Here is a 12137-nt window from a genome sequence, read left to right on the forward strand (position 1 = left end):
CCCCAAACCTGAAAACCTAAGAGGAAGCTATATTTTCTTCTAATCAGTGCAGCCTTTACTTTAATAATGTGAAGATTGAAGATTGCAAATGAAGAGATTTTTCTGCAGAAAATAATCCTCAAAGGGTTTTTTTATTAAAAAAAAAAAAATAGCCGCCATTTTAGAACATGATGGTTACCCAAGGCTCCCCAATTCAAATTCTTAAACTGCCTCTTGATACAGATAATGAACTTGTCATTTATTTTATTTTCATTTGAATTAAACGAGTCAACACTCAAGTTAGTATTTGGAAGCTCTCAACATTCTGGCTCTTCTATATCATTGCAGTGTAGTTTTCAAATACACTGGCCACGAGACAGGTACGATTAGCATCATCCCTGTTTTAAAATGAGTAAACTGGTGAGATTAAGTAACTTGCTCAAGGTCACAGAGCTAGGAAGTGGTGAACTGGAACATCAAAATGACACGTTTTCAATGTGATTGGACAGTACTGATCTATATTTAATGTGAGCTCATAAATATAGATGAAAAATCAAGTACTTTATGTAGACTCTCAACATGACCACTGTGAAAAGAGCTGTGAACAGAATTGCTAGTACTAGGCAAAGTCGATGGATTAGATTATAAACTCTCAACAGACCCCAGATGCATCCATTACTTTCCTCCAGAGAGAAGAGAGTTTAAAGCATTCTCTGCTTATCAAAAGTGGTCTCCAACCTTTTGTGGGGTGAGAAAGGAAGAACTGGGGTATAAAGGACAGCATTCATATATGTAGCAGAAAATACAAGGCTATATGGCTCATCCCTTCACACCACTGTGTGGTTTATCCGCTTTATCATTTTGTGGTATAGATATTAAAAACAAGCAAACAAAAGCAACCCTGTCATTCCTGACAATTCTCCAGCCTATCTCCCTGGTAATAAGTTATTTCTGGCATCAAGCTTCTAGAATTAGAATCAAATAGTTCACAGCCCAGATGGTAATGATAATCTCAAACAAGGGGGCCTTTTTTCCCATTTTATATTCTTTTTTTAGGCATCTTAATTTTATTTTTCTGCCTTTCCAGTGGACTTCCAGTGTACAAGTTGATTTTTTTTATCCATATCTCAGCTTACATGAGATTTTTTTTTCCCCCTCATACAGTAAGGATCTACTTCGGACCTAAGACTTGCAAGACACACAGATAAATATAAGTAAAAGATACACTGCACACTGAACTAAAGAGGCTTGAGATGTAGTCATCACTATGAAGATCTACAGTTCCTCTTACTATTTCTGTTACTGGCCCCCATGGTTGTCAATTTCCTTACTAATTTGTTTCCTTTCACAAAAGCTTCCCCTTTCTTTGGGGATAGTCTGAAGGTAAAAAGCGCAGTCTACAAATCAAGTATTTGTTTTCAGAGTACATCCTCTCATTTTGGGTTCTTTAGTACCACTTACTTCTCCATGATCTCATATTTAAGTAATATATATGACATAACCAGTGTTATCATGGGGACTAGATTTGTCAAAATTTCAATGTATAGCTCATTGGCTATATCAGCTTATTTTGTGGAGATAATACTCCCACTGTTTCTATGATGCTCATGAAGGAGAGGACTATGGCCAAGAATTTGGGTTGAGGGGAGGGGTAGTGAGTCAGGTGAAAGAGGTATCTAAGAGTCCCTGTAAATCTTCCTCTGAGACTGCTGTGAGTCACGTTACTATCAAGGGACCCAGAGAGCTCGAGAGACCGGTGATTACCCTCTGAGACACTGGGGTAACCGGGGTAATAATTTGAAAATGCTAAACAGATGTGTTTTCATTCCTTTCCCCATAAATCAAGTAGGCTGGCAACCATTCTCCTGTTTAGCCCTAGGGAAAAGGAGAGGGCAAATTTCACTTTGGGAAGGAGGATGTAGGATACAGGGAAAGTGCAGAAAAGGCAGGAAGGTGGAGGAAAGAGTACTCCTTCCAAATCCAATTGAGTATAGGAAGGAGATGAAAGGTGGAAAAAAGCAGGTCCCCAAAGAGAGATATTAGAGAGGTTTGGCTTTGTTCTCAGCCTTGGGGCCTTACTTTGACCCCCTTTCCCATTTGAGACTTTGAGAAATAACCACCTCAAGGAGTATCTCCCCACCACCTCCCTCCCCAACTGGGCAAGGTAAGCCCCAGCACAATAAAGACTAAAATCAGTGGCTTGGTATGGCTAGGCAGAAGGGTTAGGGAGAGGGAAGGATGTCTAAAAAATTGAACAATCACCCAAGACCTGGAGCTATTCAAAGACAGTTGAAATTGCAAGAGGCTATAATTCTAAGAATTGGCTAGTTTAAAACCATTTGTTTCCCCACCTCTCAGCAGGGTGAGGACAGTCACATAGATCAATTATAGAAAAAATAACTATGCTAAAGCAGCTACGAACATCTGATTCTGGATTAAGGTTTTGTCTTACGTACATAGGTGTTTCTAAAATAAATTATATGCAGACCATACATCTCCAACTGCCCTGGGAGAAATGGCTCCTCTCATCAAGCATGATTAAAATTGGGGCTCTGGAGCCAGGCAGACCGGGGTCCCCTGCTTGGTTTCACTACATGCCGGCTGTGTGACCTCAGCAAGTTGCTTTGCATCTTCAAGATTCGGTTTCTTCATTTTCCTCACCTTCTAGTAGGTGTAATGGTACTGATTTCATACGGTTGCTGTGGAGATTAATTTACAGAATATATTTAAGGCAGTTAACATAGTGTCTGGCATATGACAAATGCTCTGTAGTAGTAAATGTTATTTTAAAACAACATGTAAGGCATACTCTTGTGTATTAGGAGCTGGTACGATAAGAAGAGAAGTCCCAGGCTTGGTCCTCGAAGAACTCGTAGGGTTGTAGTGAGCAAGATAAAAATACCAGCAATTATGATACGACGTAATGCTGTAATAATAGCACCACATAGGGTGATAGAGGCCTACAGAAGATGAGCACCTAATTCAGAAAGGAAATTAGGAAGTGCGTCTGAAAAGTTCCCCGAGGAAATATCACCTAAGCCTAATGAGTAATAATTATAACCTTCTTTTTTCACTTCCTGTGTGCAAGATAGAATATAAGATCCTTTAGGGTAGGAACTCCAACTGTTTTGTTCGCTGCTATCTCTGCAGCTCCTAGAATGGAGCCCGGCAGCCAGTAGGCACTAAATGAATACATAATTCTTTCAGTTATTCAATAAATACCTAATTTGATTCTCACAAAAACCCTAATGACAAAATTGAGGCAAAAAGAAGAAAAGCAACTTGTCCAGTATTGGACATCAGGTTTTCTTGGCCCCAAAGTTCTGATGCTCATCCATTAGGCTGTGCGGCATTTAAAATAGAAATGGTAGTGTAGGGGGAAGATGAAGGATTTCTCAAGCAGATACACTTAGGTACAGAGATAGGAAAGGATGTGAGGTCTCTGGGAAACAGCAATTTGTTTAGTATGGACCAAGAGCAGGTTACACAGGAGATAGGGCAAGGACCAGGTACAGAACAGTGCCATGGCCCAGCTAAGGAGCTTGACCTTAATTCTGAAGGTGTTTCAGAACCATGAAGTGCGGGGCGCCTGGGTGGCTCAGTCCTTAAACGGCTGCCTTCGGCTCAGGTCATGATCCCGGGGTCCTGAGATCAAGCCCCACATCAGGCTCCCTGCTCCGCGGGAAGCCTGCTTCTCCCTCTCCCGCTCCCCCTGCTTGTGTTCTCTCACTGTCAAAAAAATAAATATTAAAAAAAAAAAAAAACCATGAAGTGCTTTAGGGAGAGAAATTAATGGTGAAATTTGCACATCCCTTGTGCAAATGAAGTGAATGGACCCTTCTTCTGAGCTCCCATTCTAGTGGGGCCACGACCCCCCCCCATTGCTAAAACAAATATTTAAAATGCACGCTTAGACAAAGGTCTGACGCCAGACAAAGGTCTGACGCCAGTAGTGTGAAGAATGTATCAGAGAAGACTAAAATGAGTCAGTGATGAAGGCCTAAATTCAAACAGTGGCCAAGGGGCTGTAGAAGAAAGCAGATCTAAGCTCTTCAGAGGATCTCTAATGGTTAGAATTTTTTGACTAACTGGATGTGGGCACCATCACTGATGGAGGTTGTAGGTGGGTAGTGAAGGAGAAAGACATTTCAGGTGAATCCCAAGTTTACGGCTTGGGTAACCAAGTGGATATGATATCATTTATCAAGCTAGGAAGTACAGATTGAATTGCCCTTCTGGAAGAAAGGTTCTCAATGTGTTTGGACATACAGAAGTACTTCTAGGACATCTGAGTGGTGAGAATGAGCAGTTACTGGGCTTCACACATAGCGGGTGTTCATTAAATATTTGTTAACTAAGGGAATATGCGGGTCCTTGAGTTTATTTGGTATTTTTGACTTGGAGATACATTGGATTTGGAGGAAATTATCTCATAGGTGATAATTGAAGCAGTGGATGTTGGTTTCCTCAGAAAGAGAAGGCTTGGCATGGAACTCTTTAGAAGCCCATGGATACAAGATAAGCCTGCAAAGGAAGACTGAGGAGGATTTTTGCCTGGTGGGGCAAATCAAAGAGGGAATGGTTTCGCTCTGCCCAAGAGAGAAACAAATTTTAGAGAGAGGTCTCTCAGGCCAAACGTCACAAAGTTTGAATCCTATAAGGGCAGAGGAGGGTTTCCTGAATTTGGTGAGGTGTTCTCAAAGATATTTTTTAAGAGGTTGTCTTAAGTCTGAAGAAAATAAATATTCAAGTAGGGAGAACTGGAATTCTCTGCAAAATCACTCATATTCTGACCAATCCAAGATCTTCAGAGGAGGAGGAGATATTGAACCAAGGTTCATACATAGTATCGGAAACTAACTAGAATCAATGAGTATTTGCACTAAAAAAAAAAAGTTCCCAGCAATATCCCTTCAATATGTTCATTAATGAGTACCTTTTAGGCACCAGATGAATGGACCCTTCTTCTGAGCTCCCATTCTAGTGGGGCCATGACCCCCCCCCCCCCATTGCTAAAACAAATATTTAAAATGCACGATTAGAGAGCAGGATCACTAAGGCAGACCCGGAGGACACAGAGCCATGAGAACAAGCAAAAAAGGGAAACCATCAGATGTCTCAAAACACAGGTCCACTCAAGGAAGATGGAACTGGGCACCAACACAGATTTTAATTTTCAGAGTTCCTAGGCTATAGCACAATCACGTTTCTCTGGAGACTTCAGCCAGTGAGCACCGCCAAAGTCACTGTCTCTTGGTGGCTCCGACATGCGAACAGGGATTTTGCATCTTGGATTTGAGAAATCCAAGAGACAATAGCAGAGAAGATATGAAATCATTAGCCAGGAATGGATGTTCATCTTGATTCCATCCCAGAAGCCCCTACTCATCACAAATGCCTTTCCAGGTGAAAACGTGTTCACTGACGTTGATAATAGCTGCTGTCAAAGGCATTCACAGCTGTCACAGCACTTTAGGTGGGGGCTTCCTTAGATTGTTATCACCTCCGATTGCAGACAGGATTCCACTTAGCAGTCACATCGCTGCCCTGGGACCAGTAATTTCTCCCATGTGTATGTTCCAGGACATTTTCCAGTAGAGAATGGCAGGGACAGGTTATCAATCAAGGGCTTAAAATATGTTCCACATCCAAAATGATAGCAATGGAATAAATATACAATTAACCAGCCAGTGGTGCTGGCCCTGACATTGCGTGGGTGGCATAGAAATGTATTTGGGCTTGGTTCTGGTCTTGTTCACTGCTTTTAACCCCAAGGCTAGCATATTTGATTAGTTCTTTCTTTAGATCTGATGAGAATTTTAGGGTCTGTAGAGGCCTCCTGGTTTTTAGTAATAGCATTTTACTTAAAATTGGTGGATTCCCCCCCACATGAAGCCCCCTTCAAGGACAACCTAAAAGGTGTGCTCATCCATGACTGACTTTTGAGACTGTAGATTACTTATCAGCCATATTTTTATAGCTATGCTGATAGGTTCATGCAGAATTTTGCAAATGTCCTCCCTATCTGCTAGTAAAATAGCAAGGTTTCTGTAATGTCAAGACACAGAACAGGCCACTGCCTAAGATGTCTCTGTGTGCTGGAGTTTTCTAATTTGCTTTTCCTTGGATTTTCTCAAGCTTGGACTTAATTTTGTGGAATAATTCATAGAACATGATGGGAATGTAATTTAAAAACACTCAGAGCATTATGATTTCTGTAATCATTCAATCAAACCTGTGCAATGTGAGGTTTCAGTCTATTAAATAAAAATGTGCTTTTGAATTATACCAGCTGGTTGAATTTAAGAGCCTTAAATATGTTTTCCATAAAAATACAATTTTTTTTTTTTTTAAGATTTCATTTATTCATTTGAGACACAGAGATACACAGAGAGAGCGAGCGAGCGAGCATGAGCAGGGGGAGAGGCAGGCGGAGAGGCAGAGGCAGAGGGAGAAGCAGGCTCCCCGCTGAGTCAGGAGCCCGATGTGGGACTCGATCCCAGGACCCCGGGATCATGACCTGAGCTGAGCAGACGCTTAACCATCTAAGCCACCCAGGCGCCCCTTTTTTCCATAAAAGTACAATGTTATAAATGTTAATTGGAGAATGCATTAAGTATTACAGAAATATAGAAAATAGAGTAACCATGCCTGGGGAAACAGGAAAAGCTTCACCAAGGTAGTGATATTTGTGTCAGTGCTCAATCATTCAATAAATAGAGCACCTACTATGTGCCAGGAACAATTCTAAGCACTGGAAATACAGAAATTGACAAAACAGACAAGATTCCCTGCCCTCATGGAACTTACACTTGAGTGAATGTGTATGTCATGAGATAGAGGAGTAGTAAGAGAGGAGTTCAGAGAGGTAACAGAGGGACCAGAATGTACAGGGCTCTGAATGGCCAATGTAAAGAGTTTGACTTAAAACCAAAGTTAGAAACCATTTATTTGTAGAAGTGTTAGCAGCATCTGCTGACAGAGATATGGAATTTTAACAATGACAACAATAGCAATAGCAACACCTAACATTTATTCAATCCTTTTTAATGGGCCAAGTGCTATGCTTTAATTGTGCAGGTATTTTAGTCCTCAGAAACTTATAAGGAGCAATTTTAAATCTCCCTTGTCAGAGGAGGTAACTAGTTAAAAATAACTTAGCCTGATCACCAACCAGAAAGTAGCAAAGCCGGGCAGGAACATACCTGCCAGGTGTCAGTCGTCATTCTTATTCACTAACAACAACCTGCCTTCTAAAACCTGGGTGTAAGAATGCAGAATCTAAGGTTGGGAATAGCAGGGATGAGACATCAAACATCAGAAGGATGTGGAGGCAAGAGACTGTAGATTGCTGCCCTGAAGGCAATTAACTCGGTCTAGAGGGTAGGGAGGTAAAGCTGTACAGAAGAGCACTATCCATGGGACTAAGGGATTGGAAGAAGTGGAAGGATAGGAATTGAAAGTTATGGGTAAGGAAAAGACTGGGGGGGGGGGGGGAGGGAGGAAGAGATACCAGGTTAGTAGTATATATGATTAATAAAGAAATTTTCTTACCCTTATTGATAGTAATTAACTTTTTTTCCTGAACAAACCTCAACTATCAATGCCCGTTTCTTTGATGTCTTCTGGAGGGGAAAGAAGACTACAGGCATTTTTTTGGGGGGGGGGGGTACTTGTTTCCAAAGTTAAATCTGCTTTCATTTTCACTATGCCAAGATTGTTGTAATTCAACCATCCAGCTACAGACATGCCTATTTGAATGCTCTTACGGAAATGTGTCTGAGCCCAAGTTCATGAAATTCCTTAATTTCCTTCCCCTATTTTATTTCCATGTTTAAACTGAGCACATCTTGTTGAACTGACTGGGTAGGACAAAAGGCATCTTGGGCTCAACTGGGTGACAAGAGAAACGAAGAGACTGTGGGTACCATTAACAAATAATCTTCCAGAAGGCTCAGAAGCTTTCAAGAGAGGATTTCCTTAGGGCTCCCCAAAGTCAACTAACCCATTTGGTTTTATTTCTGACTTTGATATTAAAAAGTTCAAACGGAGTCAAGGAACTAATATAAATGTAAAGCCAGGAGCCAGGGTACATGGGTGGTGAAGAATAGTAGTTCCAACAGATATCAGTGGCCTTCAGAGTTTCAGAGGCGCCCAGAACTCAGGCTACCAATGGCAACCAGGGACACTGGGAGGGTGGGTCTTCCGGAGCCTGGGGCTTCTCTGGCAAGCCTGGTGTACACGGCACAACTGTGGCTCACTGATGTCTCCTCTACAGTGGAGAACATGAGGCCAGCAGCTGCGAAGCAGTGTGAGTAATGGAAGAAAAATTCCCCAATTTCTGACCTCATCCAAATAAAATTTTTAAGAATTAAAGAAGCTAGTTCATTTAAAAAAAAAATGCAACTGGAAATCACAGAGACTAAGTTTCTATCAGAAATGGTTTAATTAGAGCCTATACTTTGTTTATTCAAGGGCTTATAAGGCCAAGTACCTTCATGTCCTCAATTCACATTTACTGAACATCTACAGAACATGAAGGGTCCAACTACAGAGTATAGCACATGAAGACAAAAGACCTTCAACTAGCTTCCATTTAATTTCTCTATGAAGTTATCAGATTCTTAGGAAATACAAAAGGATCTTAGTTTTTTTTTTTTTAAAGATTTTATTTATTTATTTTGAGAGAGAGAGAATGAGAGAGAACACATGAGAGGGGATAGGGTCAGAAGGCAAAGCAGACTCCCTGCCGAGCAGGGAGCCCGATGCGGGACGCGATCCAGGGACTCCAGGATCATGACCTGAGCCGAAGGCAGTCGCTTAACCAACTGAGCCACCCAGGCGCCCGGATCTTAGTCTTAACAACATATGGAAAGCCACAATGAGTTAATAGTCAGCTGACAGAACTACAGTCAATTCTTGGGACTAGCTCTACTACACCGCCTGCCTCTCATACCCTCCCCCAAACCCCTAAGTCCAGTCTTCGGTGGTGGGTTGGGGGGGAATCCTATCAGCCTTCAAGGATGCAATGGGATCATTATAAACAAGAAGCAATGGCATGTCTAGTGAGTTTTTATTAGTCTTGTCTTTCCATCCTTCTGGGAACTATTCCTTCAAATCTTATGATTCTAGTAGAGTTTGACAATTATAATAGTCCATCTTCTTGGCCCTAAAGATTGGTCGAGTTAGGCCTATGATCAAGCTATTTAGGATATTTCCCTAGCATTTAAAAAAAATTAAAGCTGTAGTGTGTGTGTGTGTGTGTGTCTGTGTGCTGGGGGCGGGTGGGGGGAGAGATAATACCCTCCTTACTGAAGATATCACTTCAGAATTGAGAAAATACAGTATAAATTGTGGGGCAGAAATAAAAGGCATCCAAATCAGAAAGAAGTAAAACTGTCACTATTTGCACATGACATGTTACACAGAAAACCCCTGAAGACTCCATGAAAAACCTTAGAACTAATACATGAATTCAGTAAAGTTGCAGGGTAAAAAATTAATATACAGAGCTGGTTGCATTTCTATACACTGATCAACTATAAGAAAGAGAAATTAACAATCTCATTTAAATGGCATCACAAAGAATAAAATACCTAGGAGTAAATTTAACCAAGGAGGTGAAAGACTATACACTGAAAACTCTAAGACCCTGATGAAAGAAATTGAAGACACAAATAGGTATTCCATGCTCATGGATAATATTGTTAAAATGTTCATACTACCCAAAGCAATCTACAGATGTGATGAAATCCCTAATCAAAGCTTCAATGGCATTTTTCAAACAAAAACAAACAATCCTAAGATTTGTAGGGAATCACAAAAGACCCAGAATAGACAAAGCAATCTTAAGGACAAAGCTGGAGACATCATACTTCCTGAGGTCAAACTGTATTATAAAATAGTGCTAATCAAAACAGTATGGTGCTGGCACAAAAACAGACATATAGATCAATGGAACAAATAAGAGAGCCCAGAAATAAACCTATATATATAGGTTTTTTAAAAGATTCACTTATTTTAGAAAGTGTGCACGGTGGGGGTGTGTGTGTGAAGGGGGCAGAGAGGCAGAGGGAAAGAAACTCAAGCTGACTTCCTGCCTAGCACAGAGCCCCATGTGGGGCTCCATCCCACAACCCTAAGATCATGACCCGAGCCTAAATCAAGAGTAGGCCACTCAACCAACTGAGCCACCCATGCTCCCCTATAAGATTAATTTATGACAAATGAGGCAAGAATATACAATGGGGAAAGGACAGTCTCTTCAATAAATGGTGTTGCGAAAACTGGACAGCTACATACATTAGAATGAAACTGGACCCCTACCTTATACCATACAGAAAAATGCATAATAAATTCCAGACTTAAACATAAGACATAAAACCTTAAAACTCCTGAAGGAAACATAGGGGTTAAGCTCCTTGATGTCAGTCTGGCAATTATTTGTTGGATTTGACACCAAAGCAAAGGCAACCAAAGCAAAAACAAAGAAGTGGGATTACATCAAACTAAAAACCTCTTGTATAGCAAAAGGAAACCATCAACAAAACGAAAAGGCAACCCATAAATAGGAGAAAATATTTGCAAGTCATATAAATATGGGGTTATATATAAAATTTATCTATATATTTATATATAAAATAAATAAGGGGTTAATATCCAAAAAATATAAAGAACTCATATAACTAAATAGCAAAAAATAATCTGATTTTAAAAATGGAGAGGAATTAAAGAGACCATTTTCCAAAAATGACATACAAATGGCCAACAGGTACCTGTAAAGGTGCTCAGCATCACTAACTATGAAGGAAATGCAAATCAAAACCATGATGAGGAATCACCTCACACCTGTTAGAATGGCTGGTATCAAGAAGATGAGAAATAAGTGTTGGCGAGGATGTGGAGCAAAGGGAATCCTTGTCCACTATTGGTGAGAATGTAGATTAGTACAGCCACTCTGGAAAACAGTATGGAGTTTCCTCAAAACATGAAAAATAGAACTACTCTATAATCCAGCGATTCTACTTCTGGGTTGTTTATGGGAAGAAAATGAAAACACTAACTGAATAAATATCAGCACCCTATATTCATAGCAGCATTGTTTACAATGGCTAAGACATGGAAGCAACCTATAATGTTCACAGACAGGTGACTGGATAAAGAAAACATGGTATATTCTCCCCCCAAAGTGGAATATTATTCAGCCATAAAAAAATTGAGATATATTGCCATTTGGGACAACGTGGATGGACCTTGAGGGCATTATACAAAGCAAAGTAAGTCAGACAGAGAAAGACAAATACCGTACGATCTTACTTGTCTGTGGAATCTAAAAAAACCAACCAACCACAAATCCGAGATACAGAGAGCAGTGGGAGGTAGGTAAAATGTGTGAAGGGAGCCCAAAGGTACAAAGTTCCAGCTATAAAATAAACAAGTCCTGAGGATGTAATGTACAACATATTGACAATAGTAATATTGTATTGTACATTTGAAGTTGAGGGAGTAGACCTTAAAAGTTCTCATTTTCAAAAAGAAAAAAACCAGTTGTAACTATGGTGATAGATATGAACTAGACTTATTGTGATCATTTCCAATATATACAAATATCAAGTCACTGTGTTGTACACCCAAAACTAGTACAATGTTATGTCAATTATATCTCAATTTTAAAAAAGAAAATATAGTATAAATTGTATATTTACTGTATTTTGCAAGAAGTAGAAAGAAGTTATAGTTTGGATTAACAGACTCAAATTTGAATCCAGATGCTGGTCCTTAAAAGTTAGTAAACTTGGCAAATTACTTCTCTTAGCCTCAGCTTCATCCATAAAATGGGGTATACTAAGATTCACAAGGTAACACTTTGAGATATAAAGCTAGTTTTTGCTTTATCTACTGAAGCCATAATTGTTTACCCTTTTCCCTTCAGAGGTTTGCTCTATTTCTCCTCCCCTTGAATCTAGGCAGGCCCTGTGGCAGCTTTGAGGAATAGATTTTGAGCAATAGATTCTATTGGCATTAAAATGATGCCAACTAGTTCCTAGCCTAGACTTTACAATGACTAGCAGGTTTTGCCTTGTCTCTTGGAAGCCAGCTGCCCTATAACAAGTTTAACTCTCCTCTGTCACCATGCTGTGGGAAGTACAAGCCATGTG

The 12137-nt window shown here is 40.2% G+C and overlaps 1 protein-coding gene across 1 annotated transcript in view; it reads right to left on the reverse strand.

The window, feature by feature from the left end:
• MAPRE2 (microtubule associated protein RP/EB family member 2) overlaps positions 1-12137 on the reverse strand; it is a 151935-nt gene that overhangs the window by 95953 nt on the left and 43845 nt on the right. The gene's annotated exons all lie outside the window — the stretch shown is intronic.

This window comes from Mirounga angustirostris, unplaced genomic scaffold (assembly GCF_029215605.1).
Source record: "Mirounga angustirostris isolate CCGP_5_RB_7025 unplaced genomic scaffold, mMirAng1.0.hap1 SCAF_14, whole genome shotgun sequence".
NCBI classification, from domain to species: domain Eukaryota; kingdom Metazoa; phylum Chordata; class Mammalia; order Carnivora; family Phocidae; genus Mirounga; species Mirounga angustirostris.